At 44.3% G+C, this 12538-nt stretch overlaps 1 long non-coding RNA gene across 1 annotated transcript in view; it reads left to right on the top strand.

The window, feature by feature from the left end:
* The window catches only part of LOC134732214 (uncharacterized), a 118127-nt gene extending 112192 nt beyond the window's left edge, over positions 1 to 5935 (top strand). The window contains exon 3 of the long non-coding RNA XR_010115162.1: positions 5789 to 5935. This is a non-coding gene — a long non-coding RNA (uncharacterized lncRNA). The remainder of the gene's footprint in view (positions 1 to 5788) is intronic.
* Positions 5936 to 12538: the final 6603 nt, after the last annotated feature.

Genomic DNA, 12538 nt, shown 5'->3' with positions numbered 1-12538 from the left:
GAGGCAATCAGAGACCTTGCCATGACTATTATTCCAGAACTATTTTCTCCCTTTTCCTGCTATGCATAGAAATAAATTTGGAGCTGACAGTCACACTGACCAATGTTGCCACCATAAGGAGGGAGTTTGGGAATAAAGCAGAGCAGAGAGGAGATAGGGAGGGGACACTGAGATTCCTGAATACTGCACTACCCTGAGTTTCTTCAGTGATGTGACCTAAAAACATTCCTTCTCTGTTTATTCACCTTGACTTGGGTGTCTGTCACTTGCCACCCTAAGAATCCTGGCTAGTTTGATCATGATTTCCTGATGGCTGACATTGTGGCATGTTGACAAATTTGATGGCCATTGCAGGCACTAAGAGCTTGGGAGGATTCAGGGGGCAGAAGTAAAAGATAGCATTGGAGGTGGTAGTGGTAAGCCAATACAGCACCCTCTCTGACATTATTCTGTTCAATAAATCTGGTCCTTTAAATTGGTTTAAAGGCAGCAGAAGTCTGGTAACTGGAGGCGGGTGAAGCTAGTTTGTAAGCATGGGAGAAGTGGCCCCCTTGGAAGAGGGAACTCTCAGGAGTACCTGAGATCTTGAAAGAGGGGAAGGGAGGGGTGGCTAGAATCAGAGACATGCAGTTTAATCCTTTTAACTTGCCTCATTTTGCTCCCAGGATGGTGGTGTGTCTTAGAGAAACACCAGGGATGTAAGGGATGACCTACATAGAGATAATCTACCCTGTGTTGTTGCGGTGGTGATTAAATGGGATAATGGAAACATTATTCAGATGAGCTTGGAAGGACAGTGGGGTGGGTTATAGGAGGAATCAAGAAAAACTCTGTGTTAGAATTTACCCTATATAAAGAGTAGAGGTGCATAGATTTGTTTCGGGGGCATGAGACAGTCATAAGAGGGTGAGTGATGTTCAATACATCAGATATGTATCACTTCTCCAACCCGACACTGAGAGGCTCTTGATTGGGTTTTCAGGAAATGAGTGCTGAGAATAGAGTGGAAGGGGGTCTTTCTGGCAAGGCTAGGAGACTAAGGCTAGCAGTGATAATGACAAGGTAGCTAGAGGTGGCTTTGGGGACAGCAGAAGTGGGGACAGCAAATATTCCTGATGGGGCAGAAGTCAAAGAGCAATAGGAGACTTGTTCCTATGGACATCTGATATTGTCTAGTGACTCCAAAGGGGTTAAAGGACAGTGTAGGGAGAACAAGTTCTAGCATTTTTTCTAGTAGGATTGGAACAATTTCTCTAGTAGGATTGGAGCTAGAGAAACACCGATGGTGCAGTTGCTTCTTCTCTTCTGATCCCTATAAACTAACTCTTTCATTTTTGATTGACTATGCCTTAGCCTTTGTATAAATACTTTTCCCTCTGGCTGGCTTTCCTGGGTCCTGAAGCCTAGTGAATCTTCATCACTGATGTACACACTAGGATTGCTTTAACCGAAGGGAAGGGGGGGCCTGGACATTCATGGTGGGTAGAATTTTTGGTGACTAAGGTAGTAAAATGGAAATGGTGGCAGTGAAATATCTTTAGATGAGAGAACTTTGGGTGTCCTTAGCTTCCCCACCATTCTGTTCTGGCATACAAACACCCTTTGTCTTGTTCTTAGATCTGCAGCGTGATATGTCAAATGCCTCAACATGCCCAGTTTGGAAACTTATGATATTTATTGCCAACTGGGGAACCAAATTCTTTTGGAATACATGCACACATTATGAGTCTCTCCTCAGGCAACGAAGTAGTGATTAAGTAGATACTTGCCAACAAAACACAGATGACACTTCAATCTTTGGAATCTTTGATTTCTGAAACCAACCTGTTAAAGAGAGAAAAGGTTCATGCCAGCCTCTGAGATCCTGAACTGCAACTTGACAACCGACCCCTCTGGAACAGTCATAAATTCAAGCAATTCCAGGGGCAAGTTCAGGCCCACACTGAAACTATAGGTTTTGGTGACATGAGGTTCACGTTAACTATTTGAGCAGATCTGTGGGGTTTTTATACGGTAACTGCATGGTTCAACAAGCCACTTATGTGGATAACAGGACAGATGCTGAATCTGGAACGCTCCTAAAATATCTGGTATGCTTGATTGTCATGGGGGTGGTAATATCTAGGATGCAGTCCACATCCAGTATTCAGACAGGTACTGTGAAAGTGATGTTGCCATTTATTTCTGTGATCTGGCAAGAGCACAGGATGTGATATGCTGGGAGACATCTGAAGAGTTAAAAGGATCGTGTTTCTTTCTTTCAAATGCAGGAGGTCAGATTGTAAAGATGGCTATTCAATTGGTTGCCTGTGTCTGTGGATCTTATACCATTCAATTGTAAGTTCCAGAGATGGATGATTGTTTTTTGCATGTCTCAACTGAAGGACAGAGAGAGATAGAAAATCCAAAAGGTCCTCCTTTTCCTTGCTGAGATATGTTTATTTTTATACTTCTTCAAGGACAGCAGTTTTGCACAGTGCCTAGCACATAGCAAGACCTCCAAGAATGTTAGACCATGTTGTTAATATTACGTGTCTTGGAGGCTAAGGCCCAAGTGGAGAAAATATGAGCACTGGAGTCTGAAACCCAGATCTGAATTTGGGCTTCACCCCTTAATTGCTGTGTGACCCTGAGTAGGTTACTTACCCATTTTGAGCTTCAGATCCTCATTTTGTTTTACGGCCACAATTCCAGTCTCTCAGAGAGTGAACTTACCTGAAAACAAATGGTTAATTTGTACCCAAATAAGAGAGTTGTCAAAGGGAGAAGGGTGCAGGAAAGGAGCAGGAGAGAGTGCATGCTCGATTGAAACAAATGGTGGGTCCCGTGACCCTACTGAGATTTCACAAAGCCTTTCCTGATAAAAGTCCTGAAGTTGACAAATTGAGGATTACTGTGTCTTAAATTTCCTATAGATGTATATTCTCTTTACCATGTGTTCTGAAAAGTAAAGAGAGTCCTTTTTATTGATTTATCCTGAGTTGGAGATGGTGGGTGGAGGAGAAGGGTTGGATCAGGAAGTAGATTGGGCTAGTACCTACTCTTTGTGGGATGGAAAGTGCTTAACTATTTTGGAATATGTACACACAGGACATATTCCATGTTTTAAGCCTTCTCAGGATTAAAAATACTTTTCTTTCCTTGGCTAGGGTAATGTTGCTAAAAAATGACCAAGAAGCTGGTGAGAAGAGATGTGGATAGGGTTTGGGAGGGTTGGAGGATGGAAGGAGATCCTTATATGAAAATTCATTTTATAGCCAGTAGAACCTTCCAATAGAGGGAAGGTAAAGTAGTTAACTTAGCAAACGGGGTGCCTGGGGAGTTCCTTTAGGAAGTATGCTCCTTATTCTAATCCAAATTTATTTGTGAAAGTCTATTTTATGCCACCTTTTATATCCTACAAAAGTTAAAATTCCTCCTTATCAATGTAGTAAATTTGGGGAATTGGGAAAAAAGTATGTCTCTTAAAGATTTTGCATCAAATGCTCTATTCTGGTCTGGTGCCACCTATGCTGGGAACTGCATAGTATGATGGAAACTGGGAGTCAAGAGACCTGGAGTCTCTTCTAACTGTGCCTTTAATTTGCTCTGCAGCCTTGGGTGCTTACTTTCCTTCTCTTGTACTCAGTTTTCCTATCTGCAATATAAAGACCTTGACCAAGGGAATGTGGATTGAAAATTTTTAAAATGTTATTTATATGGGATACAAATGAATTCTTTCACTGATATGAACATTCATGGAGTTCAATACAAAAATGGCTAAAGTGGAGCCTCCAGCAGCTGCCCCATGTCTGTATTAGTGGACCCTAGGGTGTCCCTGATGAGCCCCCAGGGCTCTGCAGATATCAATATGAAAACCACAGAAGAGGATCTTCAACATCATGTTCAGCTTTGTTATTTCATAGACAAATGTCCCATCAGCTTTGTTATTTCATAGACCAATGTCCCATAATGAATACAGAACCCCGAGGCAGACCAGAAAATGTTTGTGCATGAGGTGGGAGGGGTGGGGGACTTCCCTGGAGCCTGGTCAATGCTGGCTGCTAAGTGAAAGCAGAGAGCAGTCATTCTCTTAACGCAGATAGATCTGAATGCAGAGGGGCCACAGAGTCACATGGATTCTTACAGCAGAGCAAAGGAAGTACCCATCCAGGAAGGCTGTTGTGGAGGAGGGTATCAGGTCCTCATGCTCTGGCTGCCATTTGGCTGGAGGTAGCCGGGAAATGGTCAGCTGGCTTGGGATCAGGGCATTCAAGAAAAATGCCTTTGGGTGCCCTTGCTTGACACTGTTCCTCTGGGTTCATTGAATCTGTACCTGGGCCATTTGGAATAAGCCAAACAGGTTTTGGGGTAAATGCGGTCTGTATCCCCCTTCCCCTATGCCAGGACAAGTGCCACCCAGCCTTGGAAGTCCAGCTCCACCCCAAAGCCCTTCCTGACAATGGCCGCTCCTATGTTTGGCAGCTTTAGTCCACTTCTAGCCTGATCACCTGCTGAGTCCACCTGCAGGCCTTGGACTGACCTAGTTCCCAGACCAGTCCTGAGAAGGGTGGAGCAGTGTTTCACAAAATGTGTGCCAAGGAACCCTGTTTCCATAGGAGATTAATGTGTGTTCAAGGTAAAAATGGATATTGTACCAAGTAAGCTTGGGAAATGGTGAGTTGAAGTTAAGCGGATTTCTTCATTATGGAACAACTCAGAGTTGAAACTTTAAGAGGTAGGCATGTGTGGATTTTCGAAACATATTTGTTTCAGGGAACCTTCCACCTTTGCTTTATCCAGCATCTGTTCCATGGAATTCTTTTTGGGGATTGCTGGGACAGAGTGTTTAATCAATAGCCTCCACACTTCTATTCAGTGATGTTTAGAATTAACGCAGGCTTCTGTCTTTAGGAGTTGGTACCTGAGTCATGCGTTCATTGCTGAGTTTTTGCGCTCACTGCTGAGTTTTTGCATTCATTGCTGAGCTTTTGTGTTCATTGCTTAACCAACATTATTTGAGCACTGCAATTGTCAGGCCCTAGGTTGGTGTGAGACCACAGAAAAGAGTAAGTTACCCATCTCCTGCCCTGTGGAGTTCACAGAAGGCAGTCAAAAGCAAGTACATAGCTGCAAACACAGATGGCAGACTCTGTGCTAGAGGTCCTCAGCCTGGTTGGAACATCTCCAGCACTGAGCACAGTGCCTGTGCCTGGGACACAGCAGGCAGTGGTATCAGCTCTGGTCACCTTCAACTCTGAGTTGGGAGCCAGAGGCAATCCTAAAATAGTGGTTGACACAAGTAAACCGTTTGCTTTTTCCTCTTGTGGTAGGCTGAATAATGGCCCTCAAAGATGTCCTTGTCCTAATTTTTGTAACCTGGGAATATGATTCCTTACATGGCAAAAGGGACTTTTCAGATGTGATTAAATTAAGGATCTTGAAATGGGAAGATTATCTTCATGTCCCTGCTGTATCCTGATTGTCCTGATGTTCTCACAAGGGTCCTTAAAACAAGGATGCAGCAGGAGCCAGAGAGGAGAAGAGGCATGATGATGAAAGCAGAGATTGCAGGGATGTACTTGGAAAATAAAGGGAGAGGCCACAAGCTGAGGCACAAACGTGGCCACTAGAAATCAAAAGAACCAAGGAAAAGGATTCTTCCCTCAGAGGAAACAGAAGGAACCAGCTCTGCCAATACCTAGGTTTAACCCCAAAAAACTGATTTTGCACTTCTGACCTCTAGAACTGGAAGAGATAAATATATGTTGTTTTAAGCAACTAAGTTTGTGGTCATTTGTTACAGCAGCAGCAGGAAATGAAGACACCCACCTAACACAATATCTAGAAGTAGGTGGCAGGAGGAACGTGCAGCTGCTTGAGCAAGTCGTCCAGGATCCAGCTCTTCCAGATTCCTGCGGCACCATCCTCCACACGTGGCATTCTTCCTCATGATTATAAGGTGGGTGCTACATCTCGGGGCGTCACGTCCACACTCCATGCCGAAAGGAGAAAAGGGCTAAGGCTTTTTCCTTGGAAGCCTCCCCACCACCTCTTTTTTTTACATTCAAGGAAAGATGCCATTTCTAGAGATATCTGCCTAGGTAGCCTCTACTTGCAAAGAAGGCTGTGAAGGTGATATTTTTTTGATGGTGCATGTTACTTTCCTGACCAAACTGGGATTCAGTTGGTAAGGAAGAAGGTGATAAAGGACATTGGGAAGGCAGGTATCCTAGTATCCCTGTATCTGTGACCATCCTAGTGTCCGAATGCTCAATAAATATCTGTTAGAGGACTAAATGAATTATGGAAGGAGGGAAAACTGGAGTCAAGTTGTAGATCTGTTAGCCCAGGTGAGGAAGTGGGGGACCCTGAGCTAAGGCAGGGATATAGGGGTGGGTAGATTGGAAGGGATATGAGAGATAATTCAGATCCATGGGGCTTGGTGATTGAGTGGAGAATCAGGCGGCTTACTAGATGGGGGTGCAGTTTACCAGAACATGGAATACAGGGTGGTTTTGGATCTTCTGAGTTCAAGGTGTCTGTGGTCCAGTCCTCTTAACCTCCCTCCCCTGCCTGCTTCTCAAGGCTGTTTGCTCAGGACCAGCAATTTGCCAGGGGCGATCTGTCTGTGTGCAGCTGCAGCCACCGGGTGACACTTCTTTTGTTTTCTCTTTTTATGCCTTTCCTGTCTGGGCTGAATCCAGCCATGTTGTAAACATTTTTACGGTCAAAGCATCTTGGCAGCATCCTTCAAGCTCCAGCCTGGTGCCTCTGATCCGTGACTCACTGGCAAAGATCTTGCTGCATAGGATCAGTTTGTTTTTTTCAGGGGGGTTGGAGTGGGGCGGAAGGAAGAGCCTCCGGTTACGGTGCTCCTAATGACTTAGTCACAGCCTGGAGTTCTCTGCTTCAGACTGCTGTTTTCCATCTGTACAACTGGCCATTCAGGTACCTACTTCTAAAATTACGACCAAGGCTGTTGTATCTCTGTCGATGTTGGACCCTACAGCTCTCCATATGGTCAGCCTTTAGAGCTAAGTGTCTCAATCCCTTTTGTTCTTGGATGAGTGGTTTGAGTCTTGTTTTGGGTGGCGCAGACTGTGAGAGCTCATGGATGTCCATGGTCTTCCTGGATACCTGGCTAGACTGCGTTCCTCAGCCTCCCCTGCAGTTAGGAATGGCTGTGTGACTGAACATTGAGTGCTAGTGGAAAGAAGTGTTCCACTTCTGGGCCGGGCCTTGAAAGCCCCCTGTGTGGTCCTCCAGGAGAGATCCAGAAGTCTCTGTGGCCCTAGGGGAATTGTGGAGTAACAGATGGGAAAAGCCTGGGCCTCTGAATCACTGTACAAAAGGCTACCTGCTGGACACCTGGGAGCCAGTGAGAGCAGAGGCATTCCTTCCACTCCTCCCGGAATTCTGTATTTTTGGAATTATCTCAGGGACTATGGTCACTGCCACCTAGATTAGTGTTTGGTGATAGAACTTATCTTAGGCTCTTTACATTTTTATGTAATTTTTATCTTTGCTTGTGTTGTTTCTACCTTTACATTGAACATCCTTTGAAAGCAGGGATTATGTCACATAATTTTATTTATTCAGAACAACAAACAGTGCTGAGTAGACAGCAGGCACTGACAAAACTTGTACTTTAAGAATTAGAGGGCCAGATGCAGTGGCTCACACCTGTAATCCCAGCACTTTGTGTGGGTGGAGCACCTGAGGTCAGGAGTTCGAGACCAGCCTGGCCAACATGGTGAAACCCCGTCTCTACTAAAAATACAAAAATTAGCTGGGCGTGTTGGTGGGCACCTGTAATCCCAGCTACTCGAGAGGCTGAGGTGGGAGAATTGTCTTGAACCTAGGAGGCAGAGGTTGCAGTGAGCTGAGATTGCACCATTGCACTCCAGCCTGGCCGATGAGTGAAAATCCATTTCGAAAAAATAAAAAAGAATTAGATATGTTTAAGAATTACAACACCACTTCTGCTCAGTCCTAACACCATTAGGGGATATGTAAGCGCAATAAAAATATAAAATACAGTCCAGTATCCCTCCCAGAGCACACAACAGTTTCTCACTAGTTGTTCAGAGCTTTTGTAGCTGCTAATATGATTATAGTATGTATTGAGCACTAACAATTTTCCAAATACTATGCTGAAAGCTTTATTAAATTATCTCTTCACACACCGGGGCCTTTCAGGGGGTGGGGGGCAAGGGGAGGGAGAGCATTAGGACAAATACCTAAGGCATGCGGGGCTTAAAACCTAGATGATGGGTTGATATGTGCAGCAAACCACCATGACACATGTATACCTATGTAACAAACCTGCAAGTTCGCCACGTGTATCTCAGAACATAAAGTAAAAAAATTTTTAAAAATCTCCTTTAATACTCATGACAACTGTAGGTGCTATTATTTTTCCCACTTTGACATGAGAAAATTGCTTCTAAGAGAGGTTGAGTAATATACTTCAAGCCGTTGAAGTATAATAAGCATAAGATCTGGCATTCAAACAGAGTCCTGATTCCAAAGACCCAGCATTATATAACAATTTCCTGCCCCATTCTTTCCCACACTCAATCTCTTGAGTGGTCCAGGTCCCTGTGGGATTTGCCATGCCTGCTTTGTCAGGGTAGGCATCTAGCCCTACCTGTATTCAATGCCCGGGGACCCCACCCCGCCTACTCAGAGCTGTAACTGACTCTTCAGATTTCGTGTGCCTGTGTATGCCAAGACAGATGTGAAACCTTCAGTTGGGCAGATTAGCATCTCAGACTCAAATCAGGCCCCACATCTCGCCTCAGACACGTCCAACTCCCAGGCTGCTCCTGGTGCTAAGGTGGGACCGGCAGGGAGCCAGACAGGAGCACAATGTTCTCTGCCCATCAGACATTGTCTGACACCTGCGTGGGATTACGGGGTGAGCCTCCAGGCTCCAAGGGACACTCCCTCAGCATGGAATGACAACGAATTCAGCGAATTGTTAGAACTTCAAGTACGGAAGAGAAATCCCACAGGCATTTCTGAGACCTATGCTGATCTGTGCTCTAAAGGGGTTGCCAGTGGAGAAGTTAGTGCAAAGTCCCTAAAGTTAAAAAACACACAGGCTTCGACAGCTGCAAGGCCCCGGCCCACCCCAATGCCTCCTCTGGAGCCTTTTGTTTGGGGCCAGCCCTCTTTCTTTTAATAGATTCTTGCAGGGGTTTTTCAAGATGATGACAAAAATAATGCTGACAGGCAATATTTCTTGAGCCTTTACTAGCAGTCTGCTAAACATTTGATATAAACATGTCACATTTAATATAGCAAGCATAGGAAGAAGAAGGTGCCATTTTTATCTTTCTTACAAATGAGGAAACTGAGAGGCAGGAAAGAATTGTCCATGCTCATCTAGCTTGGGGGTTGTGGGGCTGGAGTTCCAGCCTAAATTTCTCTAACTATCTACTAGCATTGGCTCAAGTGCCCAGTGAGCAGTTAATTATGGCAGCAGCTTGGCCTAAGAGAAGGAGCACAGGCTTCAAAGTTACCTAGATTGGGATTCAAACCCTAGCCCCACCACATCCCAGCTATGAGTTGCTGGGCAACTTAGCTCAGCCTCCTCGAGCCTCTCAGTTCCTGAGCTGTGAAATAAAAATGACAACAGTAACCTCCAAGGGTTGTGAAGATTACTGAGAGAATGTAGGGCATATGGTAGGTGCTGAGCACGTAAATGCAGCTGTAAGTATTACATTTTCCTAAGGGCAACTTCTCTATATGATCTAGTACTTGTATATTCTGTTGCTAATCCATTCATTTACTCTTTGATTTATTCATCATGCATTTACCGAGCACCTATTACATTCTAGAGATTGCTGAGGATGTGTCCTGTTTGCTGACCAGGACTTTGAGTTAGGATCGCGTAAGTCTACACTTACCAGAAACCCAACTACAGTAGTTTTACCAAAGAAGATTATTTTTCCACCATGGTCAGAAGTTTGGAGTCAGGGAGTTTGAAGCCGGGTGTAGTGCCTCCATGATTCCATCTGAGCCCCAGCCACCTTTATCCCTCTGCTGCTCCAGCTTTGATGAAGAGCTTTCATCCTCATGGTCACTTGTGGCTATCAGACGGGCTGTTCCACTTCCAGTTCTTTGGCCACACTCCAGGAAGAAAGAAGAAAGGAACCAGGAAAGAAGACATGCTTATTTATGTCAGAAGAAGGAAACATTCCGAGATATCCCCAACATACTCCTGCTTATGTATCGCTGGCCAGAATTATATCACATGGTCACCTCTAGCTGCCATCAACAACATCAAGGTTCTTTTGGTAAAGAAAGGAGAGCATAGTTGTTGCGAGTAGTACAGCACCAGCTCAGATTCTGTTGAATAATAAGTGTCTTTAAAGCAAGCCTTGGCAATTTGCCAAGCATTGTTTGTACTTTCACTTCAGTTACTGGGTTTAAGCTCCCTAGATTCTCACAACAACCACATGACGGAGGTAGGTACTCCCCTCCCCACGCTCCATTTCTCACGCTTCTCATTCCCACCAGCGGCAGGTTCTCCGGGAAACCCAGGGCTTTGGCCTTGGCCTTGTGCGTGTTACAGGGCAGGCAGGTGGGGCTAGCCCAGTCTCCTTCCTTCATTTCCCCTCTCAGCTGTGCAAGTGCAGGGTGCTGGGGAAGGAGACGAAGTAGGGCATGAAGGAACACAGTGGAGTATATGGTTGGCAAAGGCGTGAAGGTCCTTGCAGACAATGGCTGAGATCATAGGCTTTGGGGCTTGAATCCTGGCTCTGTCATGATTCCTGTGATACTGGCAAGTTGGCGACCTCAAAAATACAGATAACGGGAGTGACGATTTAAATAAATTAACACATGAAAAGATCCTAGCATGAAGTGAGCATATGAGCGATTATTATATCAGGGAACATAGATTATATGCTAAATATAATGTTACAAAGTGGGGTTGGTAAACTACAATCAAAGGGCCAGATCTGACTTGCAATCTGTATTTGTAAATAAATATTTATTTGAACACATTCATGCCTATTCTTTTACATATTGTCTGTGGCTGCTCTTGTACTATAATGGCAGAGTTGAATAGTCATGACAGAGACTATATGCCCTGCAAAACCTACAATATTTATTCTCTTATTTACAAAAGAAGTTTTTGGAATCCTGTTATACTGGAACACGCAACGCTAGTTTAACTTTAAAAATCAAAGAGCCTGAGAGTCAAAATTCAGCTTTTCTGCTTACCACTTATATGAGCTTGGGCCAGTGACTTAGCCTTTTCAAAGATCATATTCTTCAACTGCAAAATCGGGAATAATAATGTATTCTTTTAAGGGATGTCATAGGGATTAAGTATGATAGAGTTGGATCACCTGCTTCTCAGGAGGTACTCAATAAATAGAGCCTATTCTTTTCATTATTGTGGAGGTATTTTTAAGCAGAGTTTGGAGTGATCAGATGTGCATTTTAGGAAAAAAAAAAAAAAAGAAGAAAACCTTGGAAGCTGTGTTTGTGTGCTAGGGCTACTGTAACCCAGCACCATGAACTGGTGGCTTAAACAACGGAGTCCCGGCCTCAGAGTCCCAGAGGCCAGAAGTCTGAGATCGAGGTGTTGTCAGAGTTGGTTTCTTCTGAGGGCTGTGAATCTATTCCATGCCTCTCCTATAACTTTTGGTACTTTCATGGTAATCTTTGGCTTTCTTTGGCTTGTAGGCAAATCACCCAATCTTAGCCTTCATGTTCACACAGATTCTTCCTTTGTGCATGTCTATCTATGTCCAAACAGCCCCTTTGCATAAGGATTCAGTCATACTGGATTAGGATCCACCCTAATGACCTCATCTTAACTTGATCACCTGCAAAAATCTGATTTCCAAATAAGGTCACATTCAAAGCTACTAGGGGTTAGGACTTCAACGTCTTTTGGGAGACACAGTTCGACCCCTAATAGAGGCTGTGAGGGGCTATCTCAGCATGCACAAAACTAATGGTTGGATGACCATAAAGAGGCTTTTTGGATAATTGAGAGGTGGTTAGATGAGAGGAGAGAATGATAGGAAAAGCCTTGGGAATTAGAGTCTTGATAGAACTTAGGGACTATGTGTGGAGAAGGAGAAGAGGAAGAGTTAACAATGACACCGAGACTTCTCACTTAGCCAACGTGTGGATGGACGAAGACGTTATTGAAATTGGAAGGAGGCCCTTGTTTGGAAAGAAATGGTGGGTTTATTAAATAAGAGTGTGGTTATGTGGAGGAAATTCCAGTGAAGAGTAGGCAAAAGAAAATAACATTTACGGAACATGTCGTATGCTATGTATCAGCCTCGAGTAATGGTAACTTACTGTCAGTGAGGCATGATTAGGAACTCTTCGTGGAGACAGGAAGTCACCCAGAGCTAGAGTGGACTGGACTTTGGGAGGCCTGGATGTCAGGAGACTGGTAGGATGTCTTTTGACATCATGTTCCTGAACTTGTCTTTAATAACCATATTTAGGCATTAACCCTACTTCTTTCTCAAGAAATGTCATTCTGCACTTGTCAGGAACTGCCCTCGTTCCTGACCAA

The sequence above is a fragment of the Symphalangus syndactylus genome, chromosome 13, assembly GCF_028878055.3.
Source record: "Symphalangus syndactylus isolate Jambi chromosome 13, NHGRI_mSymSyn1-v2.1_pri, whole genome shotgun sequence".
Taxonomy (NCBI): Eukaryota; Metazoa; Chordata; class Mammalia; order Primates; family Hylobatidae; genus Symphalangus; species Symphalangus syndactylus.
The sequence above is the reverse complement of the archived record's forward strand: the minus strand, read 5'-3'. Positions and strand labels throughout refer to the sequence as shown.